Below are 12778 nucleotides of genomic sequence, written 5' to 3'. Positions count from 1 at the left end.
TTAATGGCTTATTATAATCAGTGATCGGATTTCCCGTTGCAATACAATACATTATGCTAATATGAATATGCCCCGGTATTCCGGGACTTAGTTGTTGAATATGTTTTTGATATTATTACATCAAAATTAATTTCAATTACATTTACCTAACTGGTAAAATAAATATTTCTACTCGATATCCCGTCGTGTTGCACCGTTAAACCCGATCACTGCTTATATCTTCTACATAAAATTGCAAATCCTGTAAATTTTATTTAAATAGGTATGTACCATTTTTTTAATAGTTGTCAGGGGGAACATAACGATAACGGGTAACACTAAAAAGTCACCCAAATTCAGTACCTACTGACAGTTTTAATTAAACAAAAATGTAACGTCCTTACATTTAGGGCCTTAAAACATGAAAAATCGTCACCCAAAAGTAAAATTGGCAAGCAAGGTTTAATAAGGCCCGCTCACCCTAAATTGGATTTCTATGTCACACTTCCTTTGCGATCGCTCCCTGAATTCAAATAACGCCGAATGGCTTGACAATAGTATTGATTCGATACGAACAGCGGTATTAAATAAACTAGGCGATTTATTGATAGGTACCTATTTGCGTCGTTATTTGGGCCCCTAAGGTTATTGTAACGTTGCTCTAGAATGATGAGGGCCCCAAGGTTTTGAAGGCCACATTTCGGTAAAAGATAAGATAAATATCGTGATTCAAATGCGTCGTAAAAGCGGTGGTGGCCGAGTGGATATGACGTCTCGCTTTCAATCCGGAGGTCGCGGGTTCAAATCCTGGCTCGTACCAATGAGTTTTTCGGAACTTATGTACGAAATATCATTTGATATTTAGCACTAGCTTTTCGGTGAAGGAAAACATCTTGAGGAAACCTGCATACATCTGCGAAGAAATTCAAACTATTCAAAGGTGTATGTGATGTCCCCAATCCGCATTGGGCTAGTAGCGTGGAGACTATAGCCCAAGCCCTCTCGCGCATGAGAGCAGGCCTGTGCCCAGCAGTGGGACGTATATAGGCTCAAATTATTATTACTTATTATAAATGCGTTCTAGTATTATCTTACACTCGCGCCTATGTAACTAGGGATAACGCGTTTTCACTAAAAACGCGTTTTACGGTGAAGCATATAAATGTATAGGTACATACATATTAAGTATTAAATAAAACAAATACCAACAGTGATACAAACAAAAACCAGTTCTCGTTTTACCTACAATCTCGTACAGCAATAGGACTTATAATCCTACCAAATTGGAAAAGTTCTCGCTTCGAAAAAAAAAAGAATCTCCATAATAAACCCGCGTAACATGTCATGTTGCCACGAAGCACGTAACACATTTGAGATTCCCGTCACATGTGTCGAAGGAAAATGCATATTCGTGAACCGGAATCTACTTCTCTGTATATAATAATATATGTATAGGTACATATTATTCTAGATGCTGCTATTTCGATACAATGATAACTATATTTCATATACGAACAAAATACTTTAAAAAAATCAAAATTTTAAAATCTGAAATGTCCTTCTTTCAAAATAAAATTTTGGTGGTATTGAAATATAATCTTTAACAAAATTTCATTGTTATAAAGGATGACTCACGTTAGACCGGGCCTCGTCCGGGCCGGTGCTTCCGGCGCTTACTTTACTATGACAGATGACCGGTGATCACGTGATGCTTTCCATAGAAAACGAAGCTCCAGAAGCTCCGGCCCGGACACGGCCCGGTCTAACGTGAGTCATCCTTAAAGCGGATACAGATGGAGCATATGGGCCGATTAATGAAGGGAAATATAATTTCGGACGCGGATTTTGAAGAGGGTGAAGAAATTCCTCTTTAATTACGTTTGCAGTATATTTCGTAAAACTGCCGCTTAAGTCGAAGTTACGTAGGTATTCTAGTTAGTGGAGGAACTTGTCTTGTTTTGTCTATTTTAATTGCAAGCAAGGCACTTTTCCTAGATTTTTTTTTCTTGTGCATTGTTTAGTAAAAGTCCTGAGTGACTTGCACGCTGTTTGATTTAAGGAAAAAATGATTGGTGGTCAACAAGCACAAAGCCCACCTGAAAGTAAACGTTGCTTATAGACACTGGCGACATTAGGGGTTGAAACCCGCATTCCCCAACCCTTTTCAAAAACTGGACATTCCTTTTTCAAGAACTACTCGTACCTACCATATTTACTTTAGTCCCTCGGGAAAACCTAAGAGCTTTTTTCGAACGTGCATTTATTATACTGGTTACTCTTAATACTTATGTAAGTGAGCTACTAACAGATATATGTATAGGTAGATTGTATAGGTAATAAAATTTAAGTATAAAAAAAATACTCACAATAGTTAGGTAATACAATTTTTTGCGGTTTGCCGCCCTTATGCCGCTGCGGGTGTTCTATAAGTAAGTATAAATATAAACCATGTTAGCGTGGGCTCCATGTACGCCTCCCTAATGTCCGGAACACCATTATCCTGTATATCATTAAATATAAGTTTTTGGCAAAAAAATAATTTTTATTGCTGACTGTACTTTTCTTACGACAGACAACTAATACTCATCGAGACAATTCTAAAAAACCCCTAACACAATTAGGTTGCGTTGTTTCATCACAGAGTTCCTATGACCACCTCCTGTCTCCATCATCAGATCAGTTCGACAGTACCATATTATTGTATTGTCATCAGAACTACATATACAGCTGCCAATTTTCATGACGCTACGATCCTTGGAAGATGGTTAAATTAGTTACCTTAGATTCCATTACATAGTTACATACAGGTCGACCTAATAAAAGCTTGTTAAAAAAATGTTGTGTTTGTAAGTGTTCAATACGTATACAATTTAGTCAATTTCGTACACTGTATTTAATTATCTTTTATTTTGCCATTACATCCAAAAAGGTATAGCAACCACTTTTTGGACCCATTATTTCTAAAATATTTCTGCTGAGCGTAGAAAAAAAAACCTAATCGGAAACGGTTGACCTTCAAGGTAAACAAAGCGGTGCGAAACCTTCATTTTCCTTGTAAGGACTAGAGCTTTTCCAAGCGAAAGCCGAAAGAATTAGATCGCAGAAATATTTTTTTTTTGCTCTATTGCCACAAAATAAGAAATAGTATTTCGTAGTATTAGGCAATACTTTTGTAAATGTAAGAATGTTTCTTAGGTTTTTCACTCCGATACTGAATATTAGCTTAAAAAAGGTATTTATTTAGTCACACAGTGCGGGAAAATAATCTGTTTCAAAGAGAACATTTGTAACGATCCTAATTAAGTAGTGGTTTTGACGGTTAGATGTTTTTCACAATAAGACCTTAAAAAAGACATGACGGGATGATCTCGACGCATCTTTCAGCTACTGGCGATGGCGGGAGGATGGATGCATCAAACCAAACGAGTGGTGCAAGAAAGGGAAGGCTTTACGACACAAAACTAGCTATAAAATTGAATTTAAAATATACCTCAGACATGTATTAGCATTATTTCACCTTAATATCATTCCAGTGTTAATCTTTAGTATCCCGATCTTATAAAAAAATAGTACATTGTGCAACGTGGGGGGGGGGTAAGTGAAATATTGTACGAGAGTCTTTATATATTCACGACAGCCGCGGGCTGGAGTGAATTAAAGACTCGAACTCTAGTAACAATATTTTTACCCCTGGAGTTACACACAATGTTTTTCATCACACTTGCGAAGAAAAAACTTAATTTTAAGCAAAATCATTCTTAAATACGGTGACATTTCAAACAGTTGTCCGCCATATTGTCTTGTTTTGGCAAGCTAGGATTCGAAGGCACAGATCCACTCGGATTCAGCCATTACCGGAAATTGTGTAAAAAATAATTTAAACGGCTATTAAATTAATCAAATTAAATATTTTTAAACATACACATAAAAAATAATTTATAATCGTCAGTATTTTCAATGTAAAACTCATTTAAAACTACTTGGTTCGTATGAATTAGTGACATACTTAATTTAAATAAAAATAATTAATTAAAAATTAAAAAACACAACTGCAGTTTAAAAGCGAACTGAAAAGCTAAAAATAATTTTATTTATGTTAGTTACTCAACTTAATGAATGTAAATTAGAATATAAGTGTTCAGGCAGGGTCATAAACAGCAAATGCAAAAGTTTAGGCTCATTTAGGATCGTGACTGTACCTGTATATTTTATTTCAATTGCAGTCGGGGACCTAGATGTATTAAAATTTTCCCATTTAAAAGGTCCCCGACTGCAATCAAAATAAAATATACAGGTACAGTCACGATCCTAAATGAGCCTAAACTTTTGCATTTGCTGTTTATGACCCTGCCTGAACAGTTATATTCTAATTTACATTCATTAAGTTGAGTAACTAACATAAATAAAATTATTTTTAGCTTTTCAGTTCGCTTTTAAACTGCAGTTGTGTTTTTTAATTTTTAATTAATTATTTTTATTTTATACATTTTAGTGATCATACAAACTAACCATATTTTTTATGATTTAAGGCAATTTAGTTCCTTCAAGGAGCTTTCATCATGCTGATTTTTGATATGTTACCATGAAACGTGCTTGAAAACCTAAATAGGTCGGACCCAAAAACCAGACGTATTGAAAAGTGCTAGAGCTTACTATCTCTGCAACTACATATTTCCTATAATATCTTTAATACTGCATAATTATAATACCGATATTTAGATAATATAATATATGTAAATGGTAGCAATTGCATGTACCTAATGCTGATACAGATGGCGCTGATTTATTCGGATCTAAAGTTACACGCATGGAGGTTTATTTACGTGATTACCTCCTCATCAGAGTTGATCGACGAATTTGAACGAAAGTTGTGGCATATGTGGTGTTGTGGTATATGTGGCATAGATATTACTGCGATTTAGGTTAATAGTGCAAGCAAAAAATATGTGGGCTTATAGCGAGCTGTAAAAGTTCCTTCGACCCTTTGTGGAGGTCGGTCTTCGGCCTTTATCATTTAGATACTTGTACTTGTGCTTGGTTTGAAGAACTAGTAAGCTTGCGTGGAAACGATCCTCTCTCGGACGCTTCGAGCCGTCGGCCCTTAATTGGAGCTTTGGCCTTCGGCCTTCGCAATTAAGAAAATTGGGGAAGTTTCAAAAAGCACGCACCTGCCTTACGCTCCGGGACTACGGCTCCACGCGGAGCTCGGCCTTCGTAACTAAGATGGTTGGGGAAATTGGAAGCACGCACCGAGCCTGGCTCCGGGCCTTCAGCCCGACTCGGAGCTCGGCCTTCGGCCTTTGCAATTAAGAAACTTGGGGAAGTTCCAAAGAACACGAACCTGGCTTACGCTCCGGGCCTTACGGCCCTACGCGGAGCTCGGCCTTCGAAATTAAGTTGCTTCGGAAAGTTGGAAGCGCGCACCGAGCCTGGCTAAGGGCCTTCGCCCTACGCAGAGCTCGGCCTTCAGCCTTCGCAATTAAGAAACTTGGGGAAGATACATAAAGCACGCAGCTGGCTTACACTCCGGGCCTTACGGCCCTACGCGGAGCTCGGCCTTCGGAATTAAGATGCTTGGGGAAGTTGAAAGCGCGCACCGAACCTGGCTCCGGGCCTTCGGCCCTACTCGGAGCTCGGCCTTCGGTCTTCGCAATGAAGAAACTTGGGGAAGATACAAAAAGCACACACCTGGGTTATATACGCTCCGCGACTTACGGCCCTACGCGGAGCTCGGCCTTCGGGATTAAGATGCTTAGAGAAGTTGGAAGCGCGCACTGAGCCTGGCTAAGGGCCTTCGGCCCTACGCGGAGCTCGGCCTTCGGCCTTCGCAATTAGAATACTTAGGGATATTGTATAAAGCGCGCACCGGGTCTGTCTTACGCTCCGGGCCTTCGTGTAGGGTATGCAGCTCGGCCTTAAGCCTTTGAAAAAATGTAGATTTTTACAAAAAGAATAGGTTATTAATGACACTTTCACACTTTTTTCCGTCAAAGTCGGTGCAGAGTTAGCTTAGACGGACTCTACAATCGTATCGATTAATAAATATAAGTTATTTGTACACATTTCGATTCCATTAGCGCAATTTGGAACATAGGTACCTATTGGCTGCTTTTAATAGATGTGTTAAAATCTTTAAGTAGTATAATGTAATATGTACTATAATTATGTTTTTTTATGATCGGCTGTCAAAACCTTCCTTTTAATATCCGATTCAATAATAATATTTGGTTTTATGGGATTTGCTTTTCTTAACATATTTTGATAATTCTTACTTTCTCAAAATTAAACTTAAACCAACATGTTGCATATATATTATTACTCGTCTTTCAAAGCTGTACATTTTGATACCCTACTCGATAGGTTTGCAAGATATTTTTTTCTTAAGGTTGCGTAATATGGCGTATTAAGTCCGCCATATTGATTTTGTAATGACGTCACATAGCCTATGTTACCCGGGATGACGTAAGGATTCTAATGATGTATCATACATCTAAATCGGTTAAGGCATTCTGAAGTTATCGTGGAATAAAGAAACTCACATACATATATACATACAAACATGAACGCTGAAAACAATACACTCTTTTTTTTGGGCAGTCGTGTAAAAAAAGCCATAACTCACTCGTGTGTTATAGTTTTTTTTTCAGAATATATAACTCCCGCGGGAACAATATAGGCCTTTGTCCTTCAGTACACCTGGATGAAATAAGATCTTTTTCGAGCAAGTGTGATGAAAACTAGATTTTAACGCTGACAAAAAAGAACATCGCTAACAGAAAGCTGAGTTTTCGGCCTCGGCGATATTCCTGTCGCCCTAGTGCGATTATCGTGAGGGCGGGACGGGAATCAATTTAGACCAGCCCGCGCCTTAGGGCAGGATAAGGGGTAATATGTGAAATTGATAAGGATAACTTAGCATTGATGTTGTTACACGGGACACTTTTGTGTGAGACCAACGGTCTGACAGTTTAATCTTAATGTTTTGACTACATAACATTGAATGGATTTTACAATCATGTCTTTATGAGTTGGTGTTATCTTTGTTTTTCAATTATATCGTCCCATGGGCTTTCCATGGGATTCAAGTTAGACTAATGTAGAATAATATTCCAGATTAGGGTGGTATACTTTTTTTGTATTTTTGTTCTGACTCGTTCTCCGAAGGACCAATAGTGGCACAGAATGTTAAAATAAATATAATGTTATATCATATCACGTTCTAATAACATATGTCAGCAAACGCCTAAGGGAGGCTACAGGTGATCCTCGCGCAGGCAGCTTTCTCGCGCAAATATTGGCCATAGCAATCCAAGGGCACACAATTTTGATGGGTACCTATTTTGAATTTTTTAGCTTTAGTTATTTTTACTGTACTTACTTTTAATTACATAATCATTTTATAACACTTTTTACTTACCTATATATAATAAATAGTTTTCACATTTCAGTGGCTAATTATGTAAATAGCGTTTAAATACTTACATACTTCAAAAATGCAAGTTTGGTAAATTTTAATGCTATAAAATCAGAATAGTAAGAGTGATTTTCCCCTGGAAAACGCTAAAAGTGGTTTCACCAAGTTGTCAAAATTTTAAACAAAATTATTTCCAAAATGTAAAGACAAACGTACCTACTTAAGTCGCGTAAACTGACAAGATAAGTATTTGTACTGCGAGAAAGCTAAGTATATTTGAATTTCTGGAAACTTCTCATTCAGTTCTCTGAACTGCGCAGCGACATCTGTTACTGCAGTTCTATAACTGTTAGCTCATTGTAACGAAATAAAGCCCACTTTTTAACTCGCGATGTAACACGACTTCAAATTTGGATTTTTCTCAGCACTAAGAAAGATTTCTTGGAACAAAGCCAATGTGACAGATATGTAAGACGAAGAGGTTTCACTTCAATATGAGTAAAACGTTCCAAAAAACGTCCTTAACACAGAATTATAGGTAACACATTTAAAAAAAACACCCATTAAGTTGCTTTTCGTCATTTATAGTCAACGTCGGCAATCATGATAATCATTAGACGAAAAGATTGAAAATTTCCAAAATAAAACATAAGATTTGACATAATCATGGCATGATCAATTGATCATGTCTTCTCTTATGCTTAAAGGATTGACTCACGTTAGACCGGACTGGAGATTCCGGCTTCATATTAGGTAAGCGGTAGTGATAAGTAGTGGTCTATCTTATACTTATTAGGTAAGCGGTAGTGACAAGTAGTGTTCTATCTTATACATATTAGGTAAGCGATAGTGATAAGTAGTGGTCTATCTTATACTTATTAGGTAAGCGGTAGTGACAAGTATAGTGTTCTATCTTATACATATTAGGTAAGCGGTAGTGATAAGTAGTGGTCTATCTTATACTTATTAGGTAAGCGGTAGTGACAAGTAGTGTTCTATCTTATACATATTAGGTAAGCGGTAGTGATAAGTAGTGGTCTATCTTATACTTATTAGGTAAGCGGTAGTGACAAGTAGTGTTCTATCTTATACATATTAGGTAAGCGGTAGTGACAAGTAGTGTTCTATCTTATACTTATTTTCTCCCTAAGGTGTTATCTGCACGTTAGGCAGTGCGAAGCTCGTGTAAAGCGAAGTTTAAGTACTTACCGAACGCAAGTTGAAGTTGAATCGTTTTTAACATAGATACCGCGATATAAGACAATTTGAACTATTTGAAGCGATGCTTTTGTTACAACAAATATTTCATGTAATTTGTTGGAATTATAACAAATATTTGGGATCAAAGCTTATAGTTCTGATACTTCCATTTATACCAGTAATTCTAGATACAAGCTAGAGAAATAGATAATCACTTGATTATCTATTTTCCTAGCTTGTATACATACTTACATACTTATGTTTAATGGCAATACATAATGTTCCCAATTCTGTAACTGTTCTTAAAATTTTCATTTTATACATTTACATTTATTATTTGCATTTAAAATTACAATATAAATCAGAAATAACATTAAATAACACTGTGCTATAAAATTATCCAATATTAAAGTATATTTGTATGATAAGTAGTTACGTTTGCTATGATAGATAGTTTCATTACGTTAGCTAAATAATGTAGAATTAGACCAAGAAAAGTCTGCAGAGATTTTGTCAGCATACGTAGTGTAGGTGTTAATTTAAACGTCAAACTTATTTGAAATAATGACGTATAAAATAGCACTGGCACTGCGTGTGCTGTCAAAATCTCTGCAGACTTTTCTTGGTCTAACTCTAACAAGAATCCAATAAGTATAAAATCAATATTCTGTGGATAAAATGAAGTGCTTACTAGTAATTAATAACTTATTAAAGCTTTCGCAAAACTATTCCACTCAATAATGGTTATCCAATAATCATGTATTTATTACGACAGCTGATTGGTTGATATACTAAAACGTTTGTCGCTAAGGTCGATACTGAATGCCTTCGATTTCTATTTGAGCTTTGATCGTTGTGTCAACCAAAGTTCCTGCCTTTGTTCCACGAAAATCTTAGGTCACAGTCGACAGTCTGAACTAGGACATCCGATCTGAAGCAAGCGACCTACTTAATTACAGGGTCATCGGAATCCAGCGAGGAAGATCTACAAACTCAGGCAAACTTCTACAAGTTCGTTTTAGGAACGGTTGCTAAACTCTAGCTGACGAAGGAGGATTCAGGAGATATTTTGATTTAATAATTTGCATATCGAATTGTATTTGGTCATAAACCACCATACACATCTATTTACAACAGGAAAAATGTATTAGTGACCTCAAAGCTATACTCTGATTTCCCTTCTTTATGCATTCCATACGATTAAATAAATTGTAATTTATAAGTACCTAATGTTGTTTGTAATTTGCGTTTAGAGTTGCCGAGTGCTCAAACCAATACTTTTATTTACCCCATTCCAACAAGCTAGATTAACTCGAAGGCGTGTTATCAAACAGAAACCCTTTTCGCAAAATTGTAAACGAAAGTAAACCTTCTACGTCGGATAAAATACTAATTTTTCTGTTCATTTCGCCACATAATTTCCTTTTCATTCCATTTTAACAGGCTTCCTGTTTGTTTCCTAACGATTTATTGCCTCATGCTTTCCGTGCGCCATCGCTTACAGGAACTCCTTAATCCCCTTGGAAAATTATGTTCGGGAAATTATTAATCTTTTAGGGTTTTGGATGAAAAAGTATCGGAGTTTATCTGTGTCATACCTACCGATTAAACTTCCGGCGATAATTAGATATCTTTCATTAGTAGTTTTATTTTTATTTTAAGAAATAGTATTTCAGGGGAAATCGGGCTAAAGAGTAGTGGTGGTAATTGATTCAACTGTTGATCGCACGTCAACAAACGAAACGTTTCATGCGACTGCTTTAATTCAATAATTGAATTAATTAATTAATTGTAAATAATTAAAAACTTGAATTTTAACGTTAAATTAAATGAAACTGTACGCCAAGCAAATAAATCGATACTTGAGTAATTTGAGTGTATCAATGCTATCGGTCTACAACATTCACGTTGATTTCCTTGAATTTTCGAGCGTGCGCCATAGTAAAAAAACTAGTTGTTTTAATTAACTTATAGACCCTAGTTTAAGTAAGTTTACAAAATCAAGTAATTTTAGCAAGTAATACTCTCTTTGGCTTGGAAGTGTCTTTCCTATGATTCTAACTCATGATATATAAGTTTTTGGCAAAAATTCAGTTGGGTACAAACTTTTATCGCTGTCGTTTGTTTAGGTACCTACATTATTTTTAGTTCCGAATACATAATAATGAAGTACCTATGAGGAAATATATGAGCTGAATCTAAAATTGTAAAAGTCGGTATAAACAACGAAAGATTGTTAATAAATACACCTATAGTTTACCTTTCCAGGAATCCACAGTACAATATTTAACTTGAAAAATACTCTAAAGCCAAATAAGGTTGGATTAGGTACTTAAGAATACTTTTACCATTGTTGTAAAGGAGAATTTAGCGGAAAATTAGAGCAAATTGCTTTCACTTGGTAGACGTACTCATTAGTATTAAACGTACATTTAAACTTGTCAAGCCCGAAAGCAATTAGAATGTACAAAAATAATTCTAATAATTCAGGTCGTAACAAGGGTTTGGGAAATATGAAAGTGGTATTTTAATAAGTAAATTTTTTCTAGTAGACACAACGGTAAGTACCGGCTTTAATAACACTACGAGCAATTATTAATAGTCGGTAGTATCCAAATAGCAGTAGATAGGTAGATACCATAAATACTTTGCACTTAACTCTACAGGTGTAATCAAAATGCCTACATCTGCTATGCGTATTTACAGTAGATATTTCAAAATCAAAGGTAAATTAAAAATTATACATACAGATAATTCCTACATAACCAACATGAGGACATTGGTTTGGCAAACCACTTTTCCATAGGTAGGTAACTTATATTAAGAGGCAACAGGAGTGGTCATTTCTCCATACAAACGTACTCGACTGTTTCCTCCGTGGGTTTTGAAGCTAGAGCAATGATTTTTTCAACACAGATTAATATTGTCAATATCTGTGTCGGACCGTTTTGCTTTTTTTGATATTTTTGTTTTTAAAGGCGCTAGAGCCTTTCAAAAATGGCCTAATTGACTATGCCGCAATGAGAGGCGTGGTATTGTAGTGTGTGTGGTATGCCTCACCCACACACAAGCATAGCCTTAACATATATAAGTGCATGTAAGTGTTATTTAAGTCATTATACGTCTATACTCGAAGCTAGTTGTTTTCCTTTAACGCCCAACCTCACATGGCGATCCTGCCAGTGCGGCCTTGTGCTGCACTGGCGGCGCGCCGCGCCAGCCAGTAGACGTCGAGAAGAAGAGTAAAAATTTAACATAAGTGATATAAAGGACATAATTATGTGCAAAATACAATAACAAAAAAAAATATTAACATTCACAGTGAATAAGTTTGGCGGACTTTTATTTTTTTATTGGTGTTATTAAAATTAGTGACTACGGACGCATTAAATAGTAAGGAAAAAGTGATCGCCGTGGGCTTAAACCAAACCGTATGAAAAAGTGACTGAAAATAGGTACATTTCTAACTAGTGAATATTTTGACGATGATAACGTGGCTTAAAATAGACTCAAAAAAATTTAATAATCAATTCAAAAAAGCGAGAAGCATTTACGATGGTTGCAGCCGGGAGTTGATGGTGTCCTTGGCCTTGGATGGCGCCGGGAGGGCCAGAGACCCGTTAATTTGATAGTGTTGATTGGTAGATTGGTTGCGCCGTATGAAAAACAATAAAGTGACATTGTGAAGTTTATGTAGTGCCTTGCCGTGCAAAAGAGACATTTAATTGCCCATTGTATATGCTTTTTTTTTGTCTTTACCTCAGTGGTTATTATTATTTTTTTTTTAACCTTGTATTGTAATAGAATTGCGTATGTTGGGTTTTTTATGTCACTATGGGATAAATAACTGTTGTGGTAAGTAGGTAAAACTATGCCGTTTGATGGCGAAACAATATATTGTTTAAAGATTGGTTAACATTTTTTTTCCTAAAAGAGATCTTAACTATGAACTTATTTTTCATTATAGACTTAATTATTTTAATTACATACATATATTGCATTAAATTTAATTCGATTTCATATCATAGTTACGTGACATACTTTTATCCCTTACAAATATGGCACGAGGCGGCGGCGCGTGTATTCCTTATAGAGAATGGCATGCGTCGTCTGTTATTACATCTCAAATTTCGTAGTCTTTGTACACTTATTTAGAGCATTGAAGTTTATTGTAATCAAATTTAA

Source organism: Cydia amplana, chromosome 2 (genome assembly GCF_948474715.1).
Source record: "Cydia amplana chromosome 2, ilCydAmpl1.1, whole genome shotgun sequence".
Taxonomy (NCBI): Eukaryota; Metazoa; Arthropoda; class Insecta; order Lepidoptera; family Tortricidae; genus Cydia; species Cydia amplana.
The sequence above is the reverse complement of the archived record's forward strand: the minus strand, read 5'-3'. Positions refer to the sequence as shown.